Source organism: Nomia melanderi, chromosome 5 (genome assembly GCF_051020985.1).
Source record: "Nomia melanderi isolate GNS246 chromosome 5, iyNomMela1, whole genome shotgun sequence".
Classification (NCBI taxonomy): Eukaryota; Metazoa; Arthropoda; class Insecta; order Hymenoptera; family Halictidae; genus Nomia; species Nomia melanderi.
The window spans coordinates 3,288,887-3,316,009 of NC_135003.1; positions in this window are offsets into that span (position 1 = coordinate 3,288,887).

Below are 27,123 nucleotides of genomic sequence, written 5' to 3' on the forward strand. Positions count from 1 at the left end.
CTGATAAATAATTTAACAGTTAGACTGGTACAAGACCGCATAATGTCCCGAAGAAGCTTGAGACGCGAGGCCTCAATTATTAGGAGAAAATGATCCGTTAATCAAGAGATTATTGAGTTGTACGGAGAGTTTCACACCTCCGATGAGTATTTTATGCTTTCCATGAAACAAATTACTCAATTGAATCAATTTCTTGCTATTACAAATAAATTAACCATATTTTCTTTGCTGACATATTTTATAATAGAAATTAATTCTTATTAAATTACCTCTTTTTAAATTGTATGACTATATTAAGTATTCTAAATGAATTACAAATTCCTTTTTATCATTTTCGAGATATTGTGGAACAAAATTTTATAATATACAAAATTATTTTACCTTCTACATGCAGAAAAAAATAGAAGGTCCCTCCTGCTTTTTATGAACAAATTATTATAACAATGAAAGAGAATTTTAAATATAATACAGAGTAACTATAATAATGGTTATTGTAATGTTAGTTTTTAACACAATCCTTTCTGTTTTCTTTCTTGTCCTTTGCTTGTACTTACTTATTTATTGCTGTCTAATTAAAGCATTTACATAAACGAGTACAATTTTTACTTATATACAGAAATAGTCATTACCTGTTGCGAAAGTGGCATTAACATTTAAATCCCGAAACACGAGACGTAACTAAAACAAATTCGATGTTGGTCAAGTTTGCAGAAAGACATTTTTCATAAAGCAAAAACCGAAGTAGTTAATTAAGGTGCTAATTTATAGTAATCCGACTCGTAACGACCGATATCCATTTTCACTTCCCGCAATAAAATACGCATTCCAGCTGATTTATGAGCTCGAGCCTCTGACTTATGCTAAATTATGACCACTCTCTAAATCATAACGCAATATCATTATAATTTTATTCCTAATATACCAAAGTATCCAAATCGAATCGCCGAAAGCGCATATGACGACACAAATAGTGGTCAAAGATTTAATTACCGCCTCGACCGAGAAGGAAAAAAGGCAAACAAATCTGGCATTTGCCTGTAAAAGCCTATAAATTACAGCCACGAGTTCTATGACCGTAATTTGCATCGCGTCGAAGAAAGTCGCGATGTATTGTACAATAACCAACGAAAGTGTTTGTATGAAATTATTCGCTTATTTAATTTCGTGAACTGCGTTACATGCGAATTTAACAGTGACCCAAACACAAGCAAATAAACTTTTACAGATACTAAAAGCTGCGCTCAATGAATTTTATGAATTACTAAAAGCTTCAGCCAAGCTAAAAAGAACTCGAAAACGTATTGAACTTTTGAATATTTTCCTGATTAAGGCCATAAGACTCAATTATTAATAACTTCTTATTCATTCCAGAGATTATAAATATTCATAATAAGATTAACTAAATATTCATAAATTCAAAATAGAATTTTTCTTCAACCAAGTTAAATTCAATATTACGATTCAATAGAATAACAATTTATTTTATATTTCATTTTATATTAATTCTTCAAAAAACACATAGTATATTTTAAAGGAATTCAATTTGCGTTTATCATTCAAATATCCCGCTACCAACCGAAACCCGTTCAGCTTTCTCAAAAATATTCAGAAACACTGAAAAATATGATCTAGGTTCTAGAACTATAGAATTCTGGTTGGCCGTAAACGCGACACGACCAAAGCATTCGATTTTATTTTACGTTTCCGCCACCGCGAACGGAACGCAACACGGTAATCCAAATAGGCAGTAGTGCGTGTTAATCGCTAAACGAAGCTGGCTATAAATCTCCCGGCGCGAAAAATTGATAATTTAAGCGTGACGGGAGCACGAATCACGATTCCATGGAGAAATTCTCAATCAATATACCAACAACAGTTTGCGCCAGTCAATGACAGCCCGTCCCGATTCATCCCGGGGTGAAAGTAATACATTTATTTCCCTTACGGTGAACGATTGTCTCGTTTATAGGATTAGCAACGGGTTCCAATTTTGATGTCCAAGCACGGTGGGCTTTGATCTCGAATGAGCGCGGCCGTGAACGCAGCCGAACGACAAATGACACGCGCCATTAAGACGCGTGGTTATAAATTGCAATTACCGATCTATACGAGACGCGTGCGCCACCAACTAGCTTTCCACCCGGCTTCGTTTCGCCTGTCGTTGAAATTGAACCGGGCTGCATCCTTCGCGGAGACATCTAAACGTGAAGCTACGTCCTCACTGCAGCAACCAGCAATTTTTCTTTGATGTTGTGTGTATAATTCTGCTTTTAGAATGCTACTATAGAGAAATAGATTAGCTTCTACCGAGGAGTAGTTTCATTTGGAACCTAGGAAATCAGCAAAATAATATATAGTAAACAATATGACAATTTTTGTTAGAATTATATTTTTACGGTATAGGTACATTATACTAGAGAGAAACAGATGATCTTCAGAATTGGGTGAAAAGAAAATTAATTCTATGCTAATTTCTGTTGAATCGAATATATCGTGTAAGAAAAGTTTATGCAAAAATAGAACTAGATGCATCTTGAAAAAGTTACCGTTTGTTGATAAATATTTCCAATTATCAATAAATGTATCGATTGATATTTAAATAAAATTTAAATGCTTCGCAGATTATGTTGTTTTAATATACATAGAATATTTCTGTAAGTACATAGATATTGGGAATATCTTGAGACATACAGAGAAAGAGTTTCTTGTTTTTGTGGAAATTTACCACTTTGATCGCCATGTTAACAGAACTTTGATGACAACTTTTTATATAGCTTTGAAAATGAATTTCCTAGACCCATGAAATCTAAGAAGATTACGAGAGTAATGCATGTGAAAACTTTCCACTTTTGAGTTTCTGTTTCACTAGAAAAATTGCATCGATTATATAACTAATTTGGCGACTGATTTGGTGGACAACGTGTTAAGGTTGCGTAAAAATTTGTCACTACGTTTCTACAGTTACAAATGTAGACGATGTTTTCATAATTAAAGAAATCAATGCCTGTAGAAATCTGTACAACTTTAAGTAACATGACCCATCTGTTATAATAACTGTAATTAATACATCGTGATAACAGAACGAAGCATAATATTTAACAAGTTTGGACGGGACTTAAGGAGTCTCAAGATATCTATCCTCGATTTATCGACCGAGATAATTCACGGGAACAAGGTGTCACGGGTGGACACTTAACGCGCATGAAACTCGAGTCCCGCTTGAGTTACGCGATGAAATGATACTCTTGGAACGCGACAGTGTTTTCCTCAGATCGCGTAAGTGAAATTTCCGCTGGTCGCTTCACGCCACCCGTGAACATAACGCTGAGTATCCACCGGAGGAAGTCCTTGCTCGTAATAATTGCTCATTATATGTCGGTGAATGGAGATGTGAAATTAAATTTGACTGAAGTGATTTGTTTATACTAGATTGTGATCAGATTAGACTTGAAATCTTCAAATCTTTTATAAGTTATACCATTTTGAACCGAAAGAACTGATTAAAATTCTCCAATATGGGTGCTGATAATTGGAATACGCAAGATTATGTTCAGAAGTTCTGCATATAATTAAGTAGAGAAGGCGGCAAGAGATCTTATAATTGAAAGTCCCTCTGTAACTGCTAGATACATATATCCATCAACGGGGTTGAAAGGTACAAAATAGTAATCTAATGAACGATTTAATGTAAGATCAATTTAATTAACTGAACATTTTAAAATATTAAAAAATAGATTATTATCTACTATTTGGAATGATATAATTACCGATTATAATACTTATTACAATTACATATTTAATAATAATTATATTCATTAATGAACATAGTTATTATTAACATAAATTAAGTAATTTTAATAAGATGCAGTAACAGTTAATAATTCGAAACAACCATTCCACCTATCTAATCCATCTAACCAATTCAAAATTCCACAAAAACGAACACAACCAAAAAACCAGTATCTTTCCGTGGATACGCAGCACAAACATTTCTGTTTAGCAATGCGAACGTAATATGGGTCATTATGTAATTAGCCGTTTCTCGGTCGGAATGCGGCTATCCGTTTCAGATCAGCCCGAAACTATATATCATAATCCACAACGCAGCAATTTCACGGTGAGTTTGCGGGTTAACCGGTCGACGAGGATGAAGGTTCGAAGAGTGGACGCGCGATTCGTGCATCTCTCTTCCGTCTGTGTCCCTTTCTGTCCACTGACAATCGGATATATCGATCGAGGAAATCATCATCCGCTGTGGCTGCGCGGCGAACACTTTATACGCCGCGCCGCGACGGTCGCGGAGCGTAGGCGCGAAGATAATTACCGTTTTGAAATCGTATACCCGCGGACGTTGATGGAACCGCGGCGACGTAACAATAGTCGCAAACCCGATCCACGATTCATTGTCGGGTTTCTTTTTCAACGGTAGATACAGCGCGATCCGGAACACGCGAGAAAAAAATCTATTGTTCCCCTTCACTCCCCCATATAAGGATGACTACGCACGAAACTGCTGCACGAGTTAGATCGTGTAGCTATTCTACGGCTGTCGATACGCGCCTCCTCCTGATTGAACGGCGGAATTGCGTTTCACGCAGCTAATGTGCCCGCGTTCTTGCTCGCCGTTCATTGATTTGTTTCTTCAGTTTGCGTGATGAAAGCTTGATTTCTAAAGATGTGACTGATAGGCAGTTGAGAGGATGTGCTTTTGGTACCATTATTGCCTTTGGCCTAATTTTTGGTGAAGGAAAATATAGTTGTGCTAATAAGGGGAATGTGAAATTTTTTATTATTTTGTGATAATAGATAATAGAAATTTTTATATTTTGTGGTAGACAAATTTTGATAAAATGAACCCAGAGAAGAAATAAAATCTTATAGGTAAATACAATTGATTACTATATCCAATAATTCTGTTTTCATGTAGATTTATATTTCCTTTTTTTCTATAGATACAATATAGATATAATTTTTCCTATATTTATATATAAGTAGATATAAAATGCCACACTAAACTAACGAGCATAAAATGCTACGTTCTCTTCATGCACAGTCAGTAGCTTGTTACAAAATTTGATTAGATGAATCTTAAACCTCTCCACACTCGAGAATCACTACCTCATGCTGTACAGTCATCGTACAGTCTTGGCAAGCATACTTATAAAAGAGTCACTAGAAAATCAAAACTCGTTCACCCAATACAGTTCTTATAATTCAAGATAATGGAAATTTATAAAAAAATCAGTGACAGGGATTATTAACAGTGACAAGCTTTTTAAAAAACCACATACAAGATATCAACAGTAATCTTTTTAGGAGAAAATGTAGGGGGAAACATTCCAATACACTTCGTCTTATAACTTCGATACTAACCTTACCATGTCATAGAATTATCTTACAGTGTACAAAGCTTGCTTCTGTTTCAGGAGTCTTCTTAACGAAGCGGCAGTTAAAAGCGTATGGAAAGAAATAAGATAGAAGAGACCTATTAGCCAATGAACTAATGCACAATCGTGACTATTTCTTTTTATAATTAAGGCGCCAACCCCGGATAGTATCACTAGATATATTAAAAATTGTATTTGCAATAAAGTAATTTTTATTCCATATAGAATTCTTTCTCGTGCATGAATCCATAATAACTCAATTCTAACTATCTGTTTGCTAATAACTTGGTCTGGATGATAAAACTTGGTATTATTTATATATATTTAGGCATAGTTTGTGTAAGAATCACAGTAGACAAGGTAGTAGTTCAGCAACAAGTGGTGCAACAGTAAAGGGCGATTCCACATAAAGAAGTAAATCAAAAACTTTGAATAAAATTATTTAATGTCAAAACCACTTTAATTAAGAAATATAGTAGACCGTTATTTAAACAATTCTTTTAGTAAAAACATTCGTTAACATACTTCGTGATTTAATCATTTTTTATCCACTGTTCAACTTTAAACTAAGACAAAAATTCCACCCACTCAAAAAATTGGATATTTCCATTAAAAATATTGCACTTATTAAATATATGTATATATACTATTACACTTATACAAGGATGATCCTAAAAATATACCGCTTAACCCATTCACACCGTTAAGCGGAATAATCCACACACAATAACTGTTTATTATCGCCAAGAGTAGAATATTCGGCACACAATTACTTTCAGCTATCTATCTATTACTCGGCTGTATCGGTCGGAGCAGATTAATTTCGATCAAAAACTTGAAAGACTTTCAGTTGAGCATCTCTGATTTACAAAGTAAGTTTCACATTTAGAGCGAAGATGCAAATGGGTTAAATCCATTTCCCAAAACAACGATCTACAATTAACAACACTTTCATAAACCATACCTCCAAATCCACAATTCCCAACCAACCAAATTACAGATAACTCAACCAAAGTCACGCACATGCGACATCAGGTATCAAACCACCAAACCTCTCACCAGAAAATCGCGGCACACCGCATCGTACCCTACAAAACGACTGCAACCGAAATGTATTCCACAATTAAAATATGAATAGACCGCAAACTTCTCGTTCGGATCTGAATACATTAAGCCCGCAGTCGGCAGCACGTGGAAAGCATTCGCGGCGTGGGAGAGGAACCGCGATCACGGTGTCGGAGGGGTAAGGGAAAATCCTCGAAATCGGGCACACCTGGGCCCCCGGCCGGCGCGGCATCGGGTTATGTAGGTAGGGCGTGCCGGTGTTGGCACAGCTCGGCTGAAAATGCGTAGGCCGTCCTCGTATTATGCTGATCCCTCGAGAGAGCGACAGAGAGGCCGCGGTGCGCGCCGGCTGAATTCGCGCGCGGAGACTCGAATCGACTTTCAGGGCTCGCTAGCCTCGGCCAGTCGCTCGCTCGCTCGCGAGTCCACGCAGAAATACCGCGGCCTGTCACATTGAAAACGCGCGTCAAGTGACGCGGCCATACGCGCTCGCGTACATAGGTACGTGGGCGACCACTATAGAGCACCAGGAGAGGACCAGGTGTCGCAGGTAGCCAGCGGTTGCCATTTTCCACGCCGGCTGTCCCATCACGAAAAGTCGCCGGCCGGCAAATCGTTTCCCACGGTTTTGCGTAAACGACATAGCATGCGTTCTTATTGTTGGGGATGACTTTATACACTGTCCGTCTGCCGCTTGACAGGTAGTAGAACGGCGTAGGGGTAAGAGTTTCTTGCCATGTGTTTCGATTGTAGTTTTGATTGGTTGCGTGTGAGCATGGTAACGAATAGCAAATTAGTATCGTAAATGAGAAGAAATGAGAACGGACTGATCAAACACTCATTCCTCGACCTAGCCGTCGAGTGATCTCCCAACAGTAGTTGAACAGGGAGTTTAGGAACGATGGAACTGTGTCAAAGTCAATGGCTACTGGAGAGTGAGTAATGAGAGATGGAGGAATCGGGAATTCCCCCTTACAATAGGGTAGTCCTAGGGGAATCGGATCGAAGTAAGAGTCAAATTCATATTTGTTGTACTGTAAATTATGTTTCTCATTTCTTGGTTCTTATTTACAACAGTAATATTTAAAAATTCTTTCTCAGGTTTTGTTATTAATGTTTAAGGGTCTTTATTTCTTAACTGTTAAAAAGTACGTCAATTGAATTCGAATTAAGTATTATTTTTCTATTGTCAATTGTTAATCATTGGAATAAATATAGATACCGGACAAATATAACATGTTCCTTTTCTTCTAGCAAGTTATTAAGCTTCTAGAGGTATTATTAAGCAGTTGTGAAAGAAATTATAGGACAAGGGATTAACACTTTACGGTCGAACGCCGACGCAATGGCGATGCCATGCATTGATATATAACATCGAAAGCTGCAAATGAATAATTTAACTCTGTAGATAGAGTGAATGATTATTCTGGATTACTTTTATATTATTACCACTATAACATTACAATAATTTCATTTTACTATAATGTATGAATTTACTTCTTCCCTTCTATCACTCGTAAAATATTAAAACACACACATGGTTTTACAAAGTAACTTCGAGGTGCTAATGTAAAGCAGAATACAGATAATAAGTTGAGACCCGTTCTTCTAACACATAACTAAAGATAAAATTCAAAATATCACAAATCATAGTTAATACTACCACCCACAGCTCGATACGTGGATACCAACTAAAATCAACGTTAAGAGTGAAAAAGTTAAGGAACTTTCGTGCAAGTTTTGAAATGAAAAGTCGGCAACACTCCAGATCGCGAGGGGTTAAGATAGAAACAGTAAGCGAGGACTCAATCGGAACGGAAAGCTCGGGTTAACGATATTTCTTCCAGGAGGCAGATGAAGATAACGTAATGGGGAGCTGGAAACGATGCCGGTAATATCGAGACTGAAACGGTTGATAAGAGCACGTTCGGGGAAGTTTGTGAATGAACAGGGCACGATATCAGGTTACTTGCAAAAAACGAATTTATGATGGATAAAGAGTTGGGGGCGTGGAACGCAATTGTTTGCGAGGAATTCCGATATTGAGAAAACCCGATGTTGAAAATGTTGAAAATGCAATGATACCTGTCTCCTGGCATTGGTTGTGAAAGTTGATTAATTTATTTGCTATTTGTTCACGTAGCTAATTTATTCACGTAACTTAAATTGACCAGAAAGTTTTTAGAATTTTAATATTCTATTTCAGGTGAACCTTTTTTTTGGTAGTCTTAATATAATCTGGCTTTCAGGGAAACAGACTATATAACAGAATAATTCATTATTCCCTGAATGACTACAGAAGTTATTACAGATGTTGGTTACGTGTACTTTTCACGCAGAGTGTATTTCTTTCAAAGAAACAAGGACTCTGCGTTATTGGAAATCGACAGAGTTTAAAATACTTTCCAGGCAGGAATGTCACATTTGCAAGTACATATTGTGAACTATTTCAAAAGAATATAACTGTACACGAGAAAATTCAATTCCTCTTTTTCAACTAATTGCCAGCCCTACAGATTCCGATGTCTTAACAAATTGAGGCGCTTATTCCCTCTAAATCTAGTTATTTTATCCCTGTATATTAAAGTTAATTATAAAAGAAGTTTCAATAGAAACAATAAATTGTTAGACGCCTGTCATTTACAAATTATCAACAACGTGTTCATTGTAACTTTCACAAATGACATCAGCAACCTTCAACAAATTATCATTCGCTTGTAATTCGTCCTACGTTTCATGCACTCCGAAGAATTTACAATCATTGACGTACTAGAGCCACAACAATTAATTGAGCATTTAAAGATCTACTAATAATATTCGTGACGTAGTTCCTAAGGTAAAACCGGAATTACTCGAGGAAATTGTAAGCAATTAAAGTAATCGAATTCATACTATCAAGTAGAATAGAATTGATCATTTAAATGAATTAATTCCATATATATTAACGTAAATAGTTATTTCATTATTTTATAATAAAATGAAAATTTCGAATTGACTTCAGATACTTTATGATCGATTGCATTCGACGTGATCTGAATCACGTTTTCACAGAAGCTTTTGCAATATATTCAGTAACACAACGTAATTTTAGAGAGCATCGTCTTAATGTTTGGAAGCTGTCATCAAACGAAAACATGTTAAAGCTATTACTGCTGCATTCGTATAAAATGCATAGGAGACTAATTCCTTTTAAGTTAACGTTACTATTACTCATGATTTATAGAAATACTGAAAAAATGTTAATGACACGATTATTATCCTTTTTCGTAATATTAAATCAAAACTCGTACTGAAATGAAATTTCACCCACGTCAACCTCCAACCCACTTGTATCATTAACGCACACATACGCTCCATTTTATTGGTCATTATCGCCAGAATGCATATATAGGCTCTAATATAGGTCACATTCAGATTGTCAGTGTATAACGCAGTGAGCACGAACATATCAGTGTTATGGTTATGTTACGATTAAACGCCAGATCCTTATGCAAATATAAATCTTCATGGACTAATTTGCAGGAACTGGAATTAAACAGAAATTTCTTTACAATATTAATGATTCTGTCAAGTCTGAACATAAAATAAAAATTCCATTAAACTTTCTTAAAGTGTTTACAATGCTATATTTTAAGTAACCATGTACAGCATAAACGCATAAAATCCACGGTCCAGTTATGTTTATTTTTGTACCATTACCATTAAAACATTATTATTATTTTAGTATATTACGATATATGAATGTGAGTGTTTATTTATTCGTCTTTACCACCCATAAATCACTAAAACATTAAATTCTCCTTACTGTCGACAATATTTACACTTGTTACATGTAATAATACGTTAGGTGAAATGATAGAGACATAACCTTTCATACTTTGTTAGGAAACTGAGTTCATGGTTGAAATTCATGCAAAAAATTATTTGATACCGACCATGAGTCACTCTTCGAGTTATTTAATTTTTCAGTACTTTATTGGATACTCAATTCTGTAAAAAATAATGCTATAAGTAACAAATTTTATTCAACTCACATATTTTTTCAGAAAACATCAAGAAGAAATTGGGAAACCGGAATCCTTACAGAATTACAACCTTTTGCTCCAACTATTTGATAAAAAAGATTACTCTATACAAATAATAGTAATCAGTTTTCCCGAAGACAATGTCATAGATTAAACAATTCTGTTCTTTCTATCCAGTTCATGTATTTGTCAAAAACATCAAGAAGAAAGTGGGAAACCAGAATCCTTATAGAATTACCCTCTTTTGCTAAAGCCACCTGATACAAAGGTCACTCTACATAAGCCGTAGTGAGCAACTCTCTCAACGCTAAACAGCACCCACAGAGCTATACATTCCAAGAACCCAACGACACCGTGATTATCGAGGCGCCGGATCGACGGAGTCGGCTGCGAAAAACAAGGGGGTTCGACGTCGGCAGCAGGAGAAAACTCGCGGAAAGGAGCAGCGGCGCTAATCAATCCTGTCCGGCGGCCGTCTCGCCTATTCCGCAATCTCGGTCCTGAAACTTGAGTGGTTTTCCTCGCGCTGCGTTAACCCTTTCATTATTTCAACCGAACGCTTCCGTGACAGTAAAGCGGGGTTCGGCCCATGGATCGAGTCAATTTGAATTTCGCCTCGGGGCGCGGCACCGGGGAAAAACTGCTAATTACACGGACGGCTTTCGGAGAAAATACCTGCGACATTTTACACCGATCGTGCGGAGATCGGCATGTAAATGACGGAAGAGGGGGCTCGGGACCAGTGATATCCTTGTCGGCGGTTGATACTGTAAGTCATCGCGATTAAACGATTACCTCTGTCTCGCCCGTGGCTATGCTTTTATCCATCAGCGCCCCGCGGAGACACCTTTCCCGTTGACACCGTAAGCCGGCGTTTTTTTTGACGGAAAAAAGGAACGAAGGAAGCAACCCCAGTCGTTTAACCTCCGGTCGTTATTAAATAAATCACTCGACCCCTCACGCAGGCCCGGCCGATATCTCCGGGTCTCATCTGATAATTCCTACATTAATATCGCTAATAGATCCGGCCATCGCTTTGTCTTCCTTTGGACCCGACACTCGACACCGGTATTACCCTCACCCCGACGGAATTTACCATCGCCGGGAGCGTTGTAAATTATTCATCGAAACGGACTGCGCCAGCTTTATATAGACACCATGATAGTTTAATAATAGAAGGCCGAGCGGACACGCGGTTTTTCTTTCGCGGTCCGACAAGTAGTCTAGGGTAGGTGTGGACCTTGAACGCGACGCGGTTATAAAGCGCGAACGCGATGCAACACGGCACGCGTCCACTTCACTCGCTGAACAATCGGAGATAGCGGACCCGCAGACGTCCGTAACGGAGTTTCGTGAATGCCGGAGAGACTTGCCGCGCGGTTTCTGCGGTGCTTGCTGCGAATGGTTAACCTTTTGCGGTCGTTAATTTCTTTACCTTGTACAATCACTTTCCGTATTTCTATGGAATTGAATTCGAGAGTTTTTGTACAAAATATTGTATGTGCATAATTGGAAGCGTTTATTCTTTTTTATTTGTTTTGTCCTATGGTGTATAATTTAAACGCGATTTTCCTTTCAGTGAATAGTCAACAATGGTACTGATGATACTCAAAAATGACATTATTATGAGATAATGCTACAATACATTCAACATAATATTAAGTAAATTTCGTGTTTCTTCTGAAAAATATCGAGTCTGGCACTTGCAAAGTATCTTCTTTACAAATAGTCTTCAGTTATGCATAGGCGACTTAAATACTGGAGGAGAAAACCACAGATAAATATCTTAGATATCAAAGCTTGAAGTCATGATTATAGTTGCAATCGACTACAAAGAATTAATAGTGCCGCAGTGGGATTTTTTCAAAGTTTTTAGTTTTCATTGAGTTATTGTTTGTCACGGAGATTAATTTTTACATTTGATTTGCTTGAATAATGGAATTTAATGGTGAAACAAACAATGCATGGCAATCTGAGATTAGTTTATTAAAGATAGTAAATTAAAATTTTGTTGGTTATATGAAGAGAGGAAGCATATATCTATGGTAATTAATCTATTGGATAATATTGATAGAAGTTTCTATTGAAGTATAACATTGTTGCTAATTTATTGTAAATTATAAAACATTAAAAATATTAACTGCAAGAAAAAAATAATACCGATATCACTATCTGCTTTAGCCTAGACAGAATATCTCTCTATAATTTATTGTGCTCTTTGTCCGAATGGTTGTGCATCATAAATATTCTAGTTTACAATAATTAATAAATTACCTTATACTTTAGACGGATTAATTGAAAGCAGACTGTTTTCTTCAGTGATAAAGTTTCTGGAATGTAGAAAAACTAATATTCTTTGTTCCATTTTCTAAAAAATAGAACTCAAATAAAGCTCCAAATAAAATTCCTTACATGTTATAATAACTCACGTTATAAATCAGTTGCAAAACCTAGGAACACCAGTACACCACTATTAATGAAATTTTTGAATAACATTTAACTCGTTCACGTATTCATATATTCATAAAAGGTATATCAAAAATATACTATTCTACGACTTCGCGTTCTCATTTCTACCAAAGAGTACCACTCATTTCGTTCTATTTGACGCAAAAAACGTCCGCGCGACACCCATCCATTACGAATAATTGGAAATAAATCGGAGAGACCGTTTTTCTCATGGTTTGCGCGTAATACCGCAGGCGTTGAGTCGTGCCTCAACCAATTAACCTCTTAACGTTCCCCTAATGCTCGAGTTTTATTTCTCAATTTTCCGATTAAAAATGACTGATTTCTCTGAATTTTTATTCTATTGTAGAAAGTACATTTTTTAAGAAATACAAAAAAGAAAGCGCAACATGAAATATAAAAGTAAAATACTTCAGTCAGGAATAGAGGACCAGTGGCGTGTAATGTTCTTTTAATGTTCTAAGTTCTGAGTTCTATTTTAACACATTGTTGACCCGTCACGAGCTAACTCATGTTTGCACTTGCACTAGCTATATCAATTTTTGAAACGCAGGGCAATATAGAATATTGCAAAAGCAAAATATTCAAAGTTATCTAAAAAATATGTCCAAAGTTTCATTTCAATTCATTATGTATAAATAAGGTAAATTGAAGTTTATTTAGATTGTCTCACTTTCATATTTAATTAGGGAATACTAACCGGTAACGTGGGATAGCTTTTGCGTAAAATTGCTGGCCAACAAAATGTTAAAGCGTTAGATGAAATAAATGAAAAGACAAAATTACTGAAAAGATAGAATTTAAAAAAAGAAGTTTTTTAATTTCTATTTATTTAAATCTCTAATAAAATGGAAAAAAGAGAAAACGAAAAATGGAAGGAGGATTATTACAAATGCAGTGGAAATTACATAACAAGTTAACTCTGTTATTTATAATCTAGGTAATCTGAATTCTCAGATTGCACCATAGGAAATGTACGATGGAATTTTATAAACTTTCTTTTAATAATTCCTTCTCAGATTTCCGTTTATCTGACTAGCTTGCCTTTCAGGTAGGCTTTTAAGTAGCCTTTTAAGCAGGCTTTCAAGTAGAATCAAGATTCTATTTTATTACCCAGGATACTATGTTTTCTTCGCATTTCATATTTACACTACAACATTGAAATGAACTATTTGTCAACTTCATTTTACATTTCAATCTTAGTTTCCATGCAGAACACATTGTTAAAATGTATACTCGCATTTATTATACCCAAATAATTCAAATATTAAGCTTTTCATATTTCTTAAAATGCACCAATTAAGATACAAATGTATAAACAGATACTTATATTTACATCAGAATATAAAATGTGTTTTAAGCAAAATTCTAGTAGAAACTGCTCCCTAAATCAAGAAACCACATACTTTAAACAACGCTGCCAAAACGTATAGATACTCGCAACATTTAAATATCTCGTAAACAATAAATAGTAACAATATTAACAATATTAAATCCAGGAACTATCAAATTTACTTTCACGTTCGCCGACAGGAGTGCATTTTATTAACAAAACATAACATTAACACGTCAAGCACACACAAAAGTCATACACACTACTCACCTCTAACAGCAGCATTCAACCGATCAAGGTTCGCTAGCGTGAGCGGTAGCGGTCCGAAATGCATCACGATCCTATCCTTATGTCCCGCATCGCTGAATCCCGCGTCGCGACGCGCCATAAAGATGCCTGTGTAACTGCGTCGCACGTAGCGTCCGCACGTATCGTTCAGCGCTAGATCGAGGGTGCCGTTCAGCACACCCTTGATCGCCCTCTTGACGCGCACGTGCAACTGGCCATTCCTGAGCTCCTTGATTTTCCCGGTGAAAATGTAGTCCGCCTGTTGCACTTTCCGCAAGAACGTCGTGTCATCCCTAATAGCCGCCGTCAGATTCGCGCGGCAATCCAAAAGCTCCCTAGTCGAAGAAACAGCCATGGGCATCAATAGGCTGGCCCACAGCACTAGGAAACTGATCTTCAAGCTGACATCCATTTCTTCTTCGCAGCGCACTCTTCATCAACAACACCTGCTCGTGATATCCCCCACGCGCGTAACCGATTGTCCGCAATTATTCACGCGCGAACGCGCTCATTAGACCAACGACCAACTAAAACAAAACCGAGCCGTGATTATTTCGATCAATTCACACCGGTCTCGGCCGAAGGGAGCGTAATCGACTCGGAAGATCTCGAAATTGATGGATGGTCTACGCGGGAAGTTCCCTCGATACTCGGAAACAGACACACGAGGTGGGTTTCAGCGACGGCTCCGGTCGAAGGAAGATATCGGGGTTTGATCCTCGTCACGGTTTGATTAGTCCGATCGTATAGCGCTCAATCGTCCATTCTCGAAAGGCAGTCGTGGCACGGTGCGCTCGCCACCGCGAGCCCTCTAAATGGAAACGAGTCCGATCCCGCGAGCCGTGTGATCTTGAGCAACAGGTTGGCGCCGTGTGTCGACCCACGCTCGCCGATTTCCAATCCGCGTCACCCGTTTCCCGTTCCACCGCGGCAAGTGCCCAGGCCCGGCCAGATCCCGTGATCGATAAACCGTCCGATTCGGCGCGGCGGCCGTTTTATCGCGCCAACGAGAGACGGGAGGCTGATATTGTCGCGGGGCGCGATATCACGGGCTATTTCCCGCGCGCTCGATCGCCACGCGGAACGATCAGCCGATGAGCTGCCGTTCGCGCGGATCGATCGCGCTTCTTTTCCTCTTAGACGGCGAGACCTCGGTGTACTCGTAAAATCAGAGAAACTCGCCGCGCAATCAGCTTGGCTGATCTCGAACACGCACGGGGGGAAACGATTTTCACGTGTGTATCCACGCTCGATCGACTTTCACTGAAACTTTGCTTTCCCACCGTTGATCGCCGATTCTTTTTCCCCTTATACTTCCCTTTTTTCTTCAGATCGTTCGCGAACCGAGACGAGACCTCGGAACCGCACTCGTTCCACTCGCGGGACACTGACCGCCACTGACGATCCCGGACACTGTCACTGAACACTGAACCGCGTCGTTGACGTCCGAGCCGCGTCCAGGAGCCGGACTCTCGCGTGATGCCAGACGCGCTCGGTTATCGATCCGATTTCGGTGATCGAGTGATCGAAGGTTGTCGTCAGCCTCAATTATCGGAGGAACGAACGTGAATCGTTGACAGAATTTCCGCGTGTGACGAGTTCGCGGTAGAGGATGGTAGCGGGGAGACGACGAACCGTTGCCGAAAAACGCACTGTCAACGCGATGTTAGCGGTGCCCCGCTCGATATTCACGGTGCCGCGGCACGACTATCCGCGATCCTGCGCGAGAGTGAGAGAGCAGTGGTTGAGGTGGTGGTTGGTCGCGTGGAGGCACGCGCTGGACTGAGGAGGGCAAAGTGTGGATGCTGCAACTACAACGTGTAGGCGTAAGTCGCCTTAGACCAAGGGACCAAGGGGGAGAGAGAGAGAGGAGAGAAGCGAAGAGAGCGAGACGGACGGGATAAGAGTGTGTGCACACGCCGCTCCCACATACACCACGGCAGCCTGCCTCTTTCTGTGCAGGCTCTCGTGTGTTCGTGGCAACAGGGAAAATGGATGGGAGGAGGGACGATCGAGGAGGGAGCCGAGGAAATCTGAACGAGAGACCGTGTGCCGACGCACCGCGCCGCGCCGGTGTGTTCGCCACGTGAGTAGCCGAGATGCGTACTATATGTGGGTGCTATTGACACACTTATACGCACACCGAATCAGGTACGCCTCCATTTACGCGCGGTGCACGTAAGGTGCGCCTGGCCCGAGGGACGGGGGAAATAGATCGAAGGACGCGTGGATCTCGCTACCCCCTGTTAACGTTCAGTGGAATGGGAGGAAATTCTTAATGGTTAATTAGATGATTGAAAAATGGAAAGATTGGGAAATGTTGTGGGGTTGCTGTAAGTTATTTATGATCACAGTGTTCTCTTTTGTCGTAACGTTAGTCTTGAATTCATTTTATATGGAGGGCAGAGGATTAAGGTTTGCTGAGATCTGCGAGATGCGAGAAACTGCTGTTACTTGTAGTGCAAACAACAATGTTGGATCTTAAAGTTGAAGAAAGTAAAATTTTGTTCTTCTCTTCAGTGTAACAAATATGTTTGAAGGCTGAAATTATAGAAATGATAAATAATGAATTTTATCATTGATAAATACAATATGAGGAAACCATTCTCTTTTTATTGTAAAATATCTTCGTCCCCTCTGTTTCCTTCTATAGTATTTTTATTTGTATGCTTTGAGTTTTTTTAAACAAACTATTGTTTTTATTTATTTTCATTTTGCTTGCAGTTTGCCAGAAAAATCACACTAAGCAATGCATTTGTGAAATTCTGTCTTGAATTTTATGCATTATTCAATTGAAACGTCGCATCAAGGGTTTCTTCAATTCTTTGAATGTGTTGAAAACCATGCTGTAGAAACGCATACAATAGCTGATAGTATTGGAAATCTTATAAATGCTCAGGTAAACATTACGCGGACAAGTATAAAACATTTTTTTCGATAATTTACATTATTACTGATAAAAAATAGATTCCATGATTATACATTACTTACATACCGCATATCTGTTGAAAGAAGTTTCTGTAAATATTAAATAAGCAAAAAGACAGTAATTCAAAACCAACATACTTCCAATAGATTTAGACAAATCGAAAGTATAAACACGATAAATTGAGAGCATTATGATTCGCATCAAAATTATCTACGATTAAAGAACTTAAATGGTTGCTATATTACAAATTAGACCAACGTGAAATTAACAGTGTAGAACCATGTCAAATTCATGCTGAAATATTTGAATCTGATCAATTCAAAAGAGAAAAGTTCGCTTTGATACAAATTATAAGCTACGGATTCTTTTTAGATCAAACAAACGCCGACCTGCTCAAATTCAATCGATTTAGAGAACAGAGAATCAAATCAATGTATCCAAGGAACTGAAACCATACTGTCCAGGAAACGGGTAGACCTATCTTTGTCCATAGAACTCAAATAGAACCAACCCAAGATACTGTCAAAGAGACTTTAATCAATACAGAACAGAGGAACTAGAATCGGATTGAGTAACCAAGGCTACCCTTACCATGGAAAGGCCTGTTGGGCAGGCCTGATGTAGAGGCTTTAATTGGGGATCCAAACTAGAATGCTTTCATTCGTAACAGTCCACTTCCAAGGATTTCTAGAACTTCGTTTCCAAGTTCAAATATAACCAATGAACGAAATCTATAAGTTTATAGTTATATCTAAAGAACAACGTTCAAGATTCGTGTGAATTGAAAACTCTGAATCCGAAGAGTTCCTAATTCAGAAACTCTGTATTTGTGACTTTCAATTTGATTTTCCCAAACTAGGATCCAACACCTTTGATAAGTGGATCTTTAAAGACTAGGATTGTCAAACTTGATTTCTTGAGTTCAGATGACACTAGACTTGGATTCTTGAGCCCAAGGCTGCTGATATATAGATTATTGAATTTTAGAGGTCTCTAACTTACGTTCTTGACTTTGTATAGTCTTAAATATAGGTTTCCAGTGTAATTGATGATTGTCATTCTGTTACATATACCTTTGCCCACGATCCAGATAAATTAGAAGAATCAATAGGCAACTTATTCTAACCATAATGGAGTTACCCATCTCGTAACAAGAACATTAATTGCGCCAAATAACTCCTTCGAGTCCGACCACACTACAAAACGTCATTAATACTTAAAAGCTAAATGAACGCATCCCTTTATCATCAAGCAAACAAAAACAGTCACCCCCTACGCGAACCCTTCAAAAGGAAGAAACAAATTAAGAGGTATCAACCCACGCTTTTCAACACCTTGACGAATGAGATTTCGACAAGGCAGTTGACGGGCCGGCCGAAAGCGAGAGAAAAAAGGACACGGAACGATCTAATCTATATCAACTTAACGAGCTACAATCTCGCTCGGTTCGGAATTGATGGCGATCGATAATACCGAGAGTCCCGGTTCGCGCGGTCACTCCACCCGGCCTGATGGCGCGCGGTCGGTTAGGTCTACTAGCCGCGTCACCCACGAAACGGTGGGAATCCTCTTTAACGAGTCCGTAGAAGTTAATGGGTCGACTTCGACGTGACAACGTACAAGGAAGGAAAGCGGTCCGCTCTCGCCCCTTTATTTATGATAATAGTTTCCACCGCGCGAAGCGGAACGAGAGACTGATCTACGGTGTCGTCAGTTATAGTACATCATAATTTCCGCGGATATTTATACGCTCGGCGTACAATGTTATGCATCGGTCCGGGCGTGGACGGAATGAGATTCTCATCTTGACTCGCGAGAGCCAACCAGATATGGTCTCGAGTTTCGAATGTACGCAGAAATCATCCTCGCCGTTAGACCCTCCGTCCGGACGTGGGAAATGACGGTTCACCCACGCGTTAATTTAACCGTCGCCCGAGAAAAATGAAAAACAATGACGCATCGAGGAAGTAACGATCCTAACGAGGAAACGAATATTCCTGAAGAACGAGCAGGTTTCGTTACGAGCGAGCGACGGATCGTATTTTCATACAATCTAGCCGTTTACCTTTTCCCGTCGATCTCGAGGAAGCCTCGAATACGATTCCGAGACGCACGACTGCAAAACATCGTTCTCTGATTATAGAGTCCTCAACACATCCGCAACGTTTACGGCACAATTTATTCCAACAAAACGATCGGAACTGAAGAAAGAAAGCCGCTATACTGCAAGATAATCGCGCAGTAAAAGTCACAGGCGCCACTGAGAGCGATAACGCAAAAATGAATAGGATACACGGGAAAAACCGCGCGAGACGTGTTTCCGCGATGAAAACGCATGCGTGACGGCGGCCGGCGGTGCTCGTCCGTTAATAACGAAATTTACGCGCGTCTCCCGCGTCGATAAGCATATCGAAATCCCGCGATTTTCCGCAACGCGCGACGCGGCGATCCGTTTCCGCCAGGAACGTTCGTTCATTAAGCCGGCCTAATACGACGTCGGATCAGGAAACGTGGGCATTTCGATAGGTCAGGAATCCCGGCGTAATGCCGGGACACGCTCGCCGGCCGCGGCCTCTCGGACCAGTTATCGTGATGCGATAATGAAACACAGATCCCTATCTGGCGGACGTTCGCCCACGTGGCCGTGAAGGAATGCGACGGGGCCCCAGCTAGTGGCATTGTTGCGGGAATATGCATCGACGGTAATAGGGAACGGTGACGTTAATGAATGCCTTATGGCGAGATCCGTGCCGTATCGCCGCCCGATTAAACGAGATTTCTCGTCCGGCAGGAACAGTCCGGATCCGCGGCTGGCACGCGATCGTTTTCGAAAGGAACAGCTCTGGAAACGCTTCTATGGGGACATTAAGCGCCCCCCTCTCTCCAGCCCTGCCGCCCCACTCGCTCTTCTGGTCTAGAGGCGTGTACAGGGTGTTTCCTAAATCGAAATGAAAGTGAATCAACGTGACAAAGGTAAATTGAAAGTACTTGATTTATAAGTAAACTATGTTTTTTTTTAACGAAGTTCATTTTCTCATAAGCTCTTTGTTTTGGTGTTTCAATTGGTAAGAGGTGATTTTTCTATTATCTAGTTAACTGCATTTGACAAGTACACTTCATGTTTTCATTTTATTGCGCGCAGGACGAAAGATTTTTCAAACTAAATTCCACAATTAACAGGTTAATAGAATTGTATTTCTTTAGAAACTTCAATCAACCTGAAGAATCTTCTGATTATCTCGAAGACGAAGCATCACACGAAAAAATCTTCTTCCATGTTTCCTACTTAATTTTTCAGATAGAATAATTTTGTTGGATTTTTAATAAAACGAAGTCCAGATTAGGTCCGTAATAAAATGGATATTTCGCAAAGACCAAAACACGATGCAACTGTTCGGCGTTCGAAAACGATGTTGTAGGACAATTCTATATTCTTCAAAAGATGTCACGATTATTTCTCTCTCTCCCTAACACGTTCGCGACTATGGTCAAATTTGAAATACTCTTACTGTGAATCGTGCCTTCCTTGCAATTGTTTGCATAATATGTTATTCATATAATTCGTACACATATAAATCATAGTATATAAACCAAAGAAATCATTTTACACAAATGTCATACATCTGTGATGTTTTGATATAGCCAAAGCAACAATAGGCTATATTATACGCCAAATACAGGGTGTCATATAACTTGTGGTGCAAACATGTAGGAGCTAATTCTATGTTAAAAAATAAGCGGAAGAATTATAACACAAGTTGAAATGTCAGACGGGCAAGAGGATTCTTCCACTCATGTTTGGACCGTCCCCGTCTTCGGGGGCAACAAAGTTCGCGGCACTATGAACTTTGATCTCTATTGTTACATCTCACTCCGTCGCACTCAGCTTCGCTTCTATCTTTTGTTACTACCACGCGGCCAATAATGATCATGCGTCAACGATGGAGGCGGTCCAAACATCATGAGTAGAAAAGTCTCCCCTGCCCATCTGACTTTCCAGCTTACGGGTAATCTGCCAACCCATCAGAGCCGCACTGAACCTGATGAATATTCAGAGTCGATTTCCTCGACAACAAAGGCTAATACGAACAAATCTTATTCTACATTGTCGACGTACTTTTTTACATAGAATCAACCCCCATCCGGTTGTACCACCAGTTACAAAACACCATGTATATGTTAGTATCATTATACAAACGGCAATCAACAGCGTCACACACATATAACGCTGTGCTATTTAAACGAATCGCTATGTCACGCATATGTGATGCTTGGTCGCAAATGTGCTAAATTCGATAATTGCAGCACTTCAGAAACACCCTGTATAAGTGCGCGCGGGCTGGCACGATCAGCGAGGAGCAAAGCGAATCGGGGCCCGTTGCCCACGCTCTTTAGCGACATATCGCCACGGATCGTTCCAACCCAAGCATGTCCTTGTGCATGTCCTTACCGTCGACGTCGCGGAATCGCGGTTCCCCGAGGGCGTGGTGGTTTGTGTCGACGGTTACGCCGCCACGCCGCCGCTGCCACGTATCTTCCATCGGCGATCGGTCCCTCCTCAGACGCCAGTAATATCCTGCCAACTGTTAACGGCGCCGTTCCACGACGGAGTATATCACATTGTTCGTTACAGTTATGGATTCTCCGCGTTATAACGGGCCGACGCTCCTCTCGCGCATGTTCCACTCTCCTTCTCTCTCCGCCGAGCTCCCTTGGGAAACGATTTTCTCTGTACATTTCGATCGGTATCACGACGATCCTTCGATACACGTGATTTTCCCAGCGTCCCGGTGATAAATTTCCGTGCGTCCTGGTATAAGCGTGTATAACGAATGAAGACGTTCCGCGCGCAACTTCTTTCACGGTATGGAAGCGTTTTTAAAACGGTGATAAATTCTCTGGTTACGATAAGTGTTTTCTTAGAGTCCCGTGGACAGTTCTATTTGCAAGCGGTTGGAACGCGATTGAAACTGCGTTAGGTTTTCTGGATTGCGTCTGTGACTTTTGCGATCCCCTTAGCGGCTCGTCCTTCTTTATTCGGGAATGGGGAATGGGTTGTCTGCCAATCGGCAGGAAGGGGAATTTGGTTCGAGTAGGTACTCTGGAACGTCTCGTTGAAAGTAAAGTTTCCGCGGTGTTACACATTTAAGAAGATATTCGGTTTTCGTTGCATAGAAATGTGTATTATTTATATTTTGGTTTTTTATGGTGTTTCTAGGATATTCTTTTATATTTTTTTCTTGCTTAATAAGGTGAAAAATGTAAATATTATGTTATTAAGTACAAATGTCAGAGTTTTATTGTGGCTACGATGAAAAATTATATGTGTAGTTTCATATGCGTTTTTATGGAAGTCGGGTGTAGTAAATCTTTTCTAAACCAGTTTGAAACCTGATTAATACGTTGGTAACCAATGTCGTGGTTCAACGTCATTCATATTTGCAGCAAGTTATTTGCATTTTATATTTATTAAGACTTTATTATTTGGATTTATGATTTTACTGCGGCTATCTAGTAATAAATTCATGTAACCGCATGTATCTCGTCACATATCATTTTGTCTGACACGGTAATCATTATCTCGTTACTCATTTCTTGTAATTCCTTTTATCACCTATAAGTTAGGTACTTTATTTATACGTTAAAGTGTTTAAAAGTAAAGAATAATGAATGAGAAATGGATTTTAAAAGCCTTTTCAGCTTTAATATCTCCGTATTTAGAAACGTTTAATTTTTTCAATTTGCATTTATAACGTTCAAATTATTTCAAATTTTTAAGTAATTTTCAGAGGATTTACAAACATGATCAAAACGTGTTAGAATTAGGATGCATCATGTATCACTGAATACTATAATTAAACATAGAACAACGAAGTTTGAAGAGTAGAAAAAGAAAAGTAAAAGTTAGAGACTGTTAAAAAAATGCAACGAATTAAAAAAATCAGTGCTGCATTAGTTCCTGGAAATATGAATAAAAACTGTACAATAGTGAGTAAAATTACAATAAGTTTAACAAACACAGACATTACCAATTTTCTCTAAATTAAAGTACAACGCCCCTTTTCTGTCATCAATATACAATCTCCAAAACAAACACACATATACAGTAGACATAAAACTCCTACCGCCAAAAAAAATACTAACAACAACATACTGAAAGTTCGTTATTTTCATAAAAACAAACCATCACAAAAAGAAGAATGAATCATTCAAATCAATCACCCAGAAAACAAAAGCCTCATCCAAATACCGTTTGAAAGCCAACAAATTCTTGTTCCATCCACAAATTAAACGAACAACCGTTTGGCGAGCCTTTTTTCGAAGCAACCTGTCCGGCATCGGTCGCGGAGAGGGTTGTGCGGACAGCGGTCACGGTTGACAAATCGTTGGCGGGAACCGTGTAAAATATGGCGATGGAAAGGCGAGACAAGCTACCGCTGCGACTGATCCGCTAGCTAACGAATGGATCGATTTGCGTGGCTCGTTAACAATACACGTAAGGAACACTAATGTGCCACTTTGTTTCGGACGACCTCGCCGGCCGCGCGATCAGACCGCTCCGTCCGTCCATGCAGCCCGAATAAAACGAGAGAACCAGATCCGCTCAGACCCACTGGTACCGTCCGAGAAGCCTTTCGTTACGTGTCTATATCCTTGTCGGGTTGATGGCGCTCGCCAGGCCGATTATCCTCGACCCGGCGGGACAGTAAGTACCGTGTACGGTTGATTAAACTAATCTTATAAGCTATCCCGATCTACAACGGGCCAGTAGCGTCGGGGAATTATTTGCGGCACGTTATTCGTAACCGTGCGCCGTCGCGCCGTGCTGGTGAAACTCACCGCCGCGGCCAGTTTATCGTTTATTCACGGTCCGCGCCACGCGGATCCCGGTTTAGCAGAATTTATTTACCGAACCGGGGATATACATATCGGCCGGACATCGCTGCAGTGAAACCACCGATACGATGACGGCGTAGACGAAGATGAGTTACGACGAGCGGTCGCCTCTGGCTCTCCGGCCCCGACCACGTCACCGAGCCGAACCACCCTACGGGTTCCTTGCGACGCGAATTTATAAATGCTCGCGTGCGCGCGCGCCGTAATGCCCCGGCCTCGTCGTTCGGCCTTTATACGCTTGTCACGGGGAACATTGACTAATGTCATCGGCGCGGCGCGCTGCGCAGCGCGCGAGCGTGGACTGATTCGACAAATCATGGGGATCGATCGCTGCTCGAGGATCAAAGAACCCGAATTCGGAAGCCATTTAATTCCTTATAGTATCTTGTTTGGCTCGTGGTGGAGATTTCGAACAGAATTTGACGAATTGTATTACCTGGTTCTTTTGAATTTAAATAGAATGTTGTTCTTCTGTTATCGATTTTTCTCTTCTTTTTGGATAAATTGTTAGTGACAAGGTAGTTGTGTTGATTATAGGTGAAAAAGAAATCGTAGGGCATTTAACCTGTTGTCGTATAATGAATGAGGCTCGTAAATATTTTTAACTCAATTTGAGAGGAATTAATTCTATTATTTATTATACGTGAATCGAAGTAAAATACCGCTTTGTTAGTATATATATTTCATCTTCAATTATACACGTAAATGTATGTTTACATAATACAAAGTACATCAGACGTGTAATCAAGTTTTATTTTGCTTAGATTTGCACCTTTAATTTTTATTTCAGTATAAAGCTGTAGAAGGTAAGAAGTGTTAAGAATTTTATTGGCAAGAATAACTACTAGAAATCTGTGATGGTTCTTGTTCAATCCCTCATTGATTTAACAAGAAGGCATATTGAAGTTAACGTCGATGAAAATTAAGACAATGTAGATTTACTTAGGAAAAAAGATAAACCATTCCTATTCCATTCTTACTTCAACAAGGAGTAACGCTAACAATGATTTATTTGTGTATAATATAATGAATAGTACAATTCGTTAAAGATACATATTTACACTGATCCCAAACGTTCCTTTTTACAGCACAATTATACAATAAATATATCAAAACAAATTCAGACTAAAACAAACATTCTTTATCCAAATAAAAGTCATAAAATATTACCAACTTCCGAATATAACCCTTCAAGGGATCGATCAATTCCCGATCAACAATAAAAGTCCACTGAGCCCGCAACGTACGAGTGTCGCAATATTCATAAAATCTGAAGCAACATCAAAATACCTATCGTTGGAAGATGACTTGATATCTAGCAGAACGACAGGCACTAGAGTCGTCTCTCCCTGAGTGTTTTCTTTATAGCCGTGATTAATTGCGTGCAACCGCACTAACGACTAGCAAACTAACATCGAAAATGAGACGAGAACTATTGAGTTTTTAGTCAAATGAAGTCCTGGCTAGATCGAGAATAAAATGTATATTTCGCAGGAAACACAAACACAAAACAATTTAACTGTTTAGCGTCCGAATCAAGGAGAACGAGCAACTGTGCTACGTGCGGCAAAGAAACAAAGTTATCGTAGGATCATATCACTAACTTGCATTGTTCTATACTTGTTAAGAGAACAACTTCTTTCTGTTCCCTAACAAGAACAAATAAAAATTGATCAATCAGACGTAACCCAGACCCACATTCCTCAGCTGAGTCACCTGGACACTAAGTGATCTTCCAACCATCCAGAAGATTGGATATTACCAATGCTTCTCTGCGTGGCAACGCAGAATCCCATATAAAGTCTTGGCACAGGTAGAACGCGGGAGCAGTGGCGAGCGCGGCTCAAACGCGCGAAACACGCGACCAGGCATATGCACACACACGTTCCTCCGGCGTGCAGCCGCTGGAGGATGCAGCGGGCTAGGTAGACGAAGACGGAAGGCGAGAATGGTGAATACTTGGTACGAGACGGACATAAAACACACTGACGAAGGGCGCACCGGTGTGTGAGTGTACTTAGCATAAGTCTCGCACCCGAGGCACTCTCTCATCGTATTTCATGCCGGCTACGCTTATACGCTCGCGCGCCGCCTCTCGTCGTCCTGCTCCTTTCGCCGTTCCCTCTACGCCTCCTCCTATTCCTGTACTGGTCGTTTTTGTTTCCCCCGTTTCCCGATCGCGTACGAGCCACAGCAGAAAAGTAATGAGACTGTTGCCGCAAGACTTTGTGGAGTAGAACCTCGATTATCCGATTTAATTGGGCGACCGAGAGTACAGATAAGCGGAGAATTGGGAAGACGTTTTTTGAAACATGCTTATAAAATTATATATTAAGGGACGATCTATGAAGCCGAATTATTAGGTTCTGATTTAACACTTCCACGGTCCTGCATTTCTTTTCGAGACTTGTGTTTGTTATTAGAGATACTTAGCCATTCGTAGTGTAATTAATAGTTGTAGTATATTTACAGATGCAATGTTACTAAACGTAGGAAATGAGAACAGCATTGTTTTGATAAAAACAAGTGGTAGGTGTATTAACGTATGAACAACAAATCTATGGTCTGGAGAGTCTGGACAATGTTATTGGACAAGCGGTTAATTCAGGTTCTACTCCATTTGGAAAATACTTATAAAACTACATGATCTCTAGCATTAGATAATTTCACGGACAAAATTCTGAATATATGAGAAAGATATAATAGAAATAATGGATACTATGCATACAG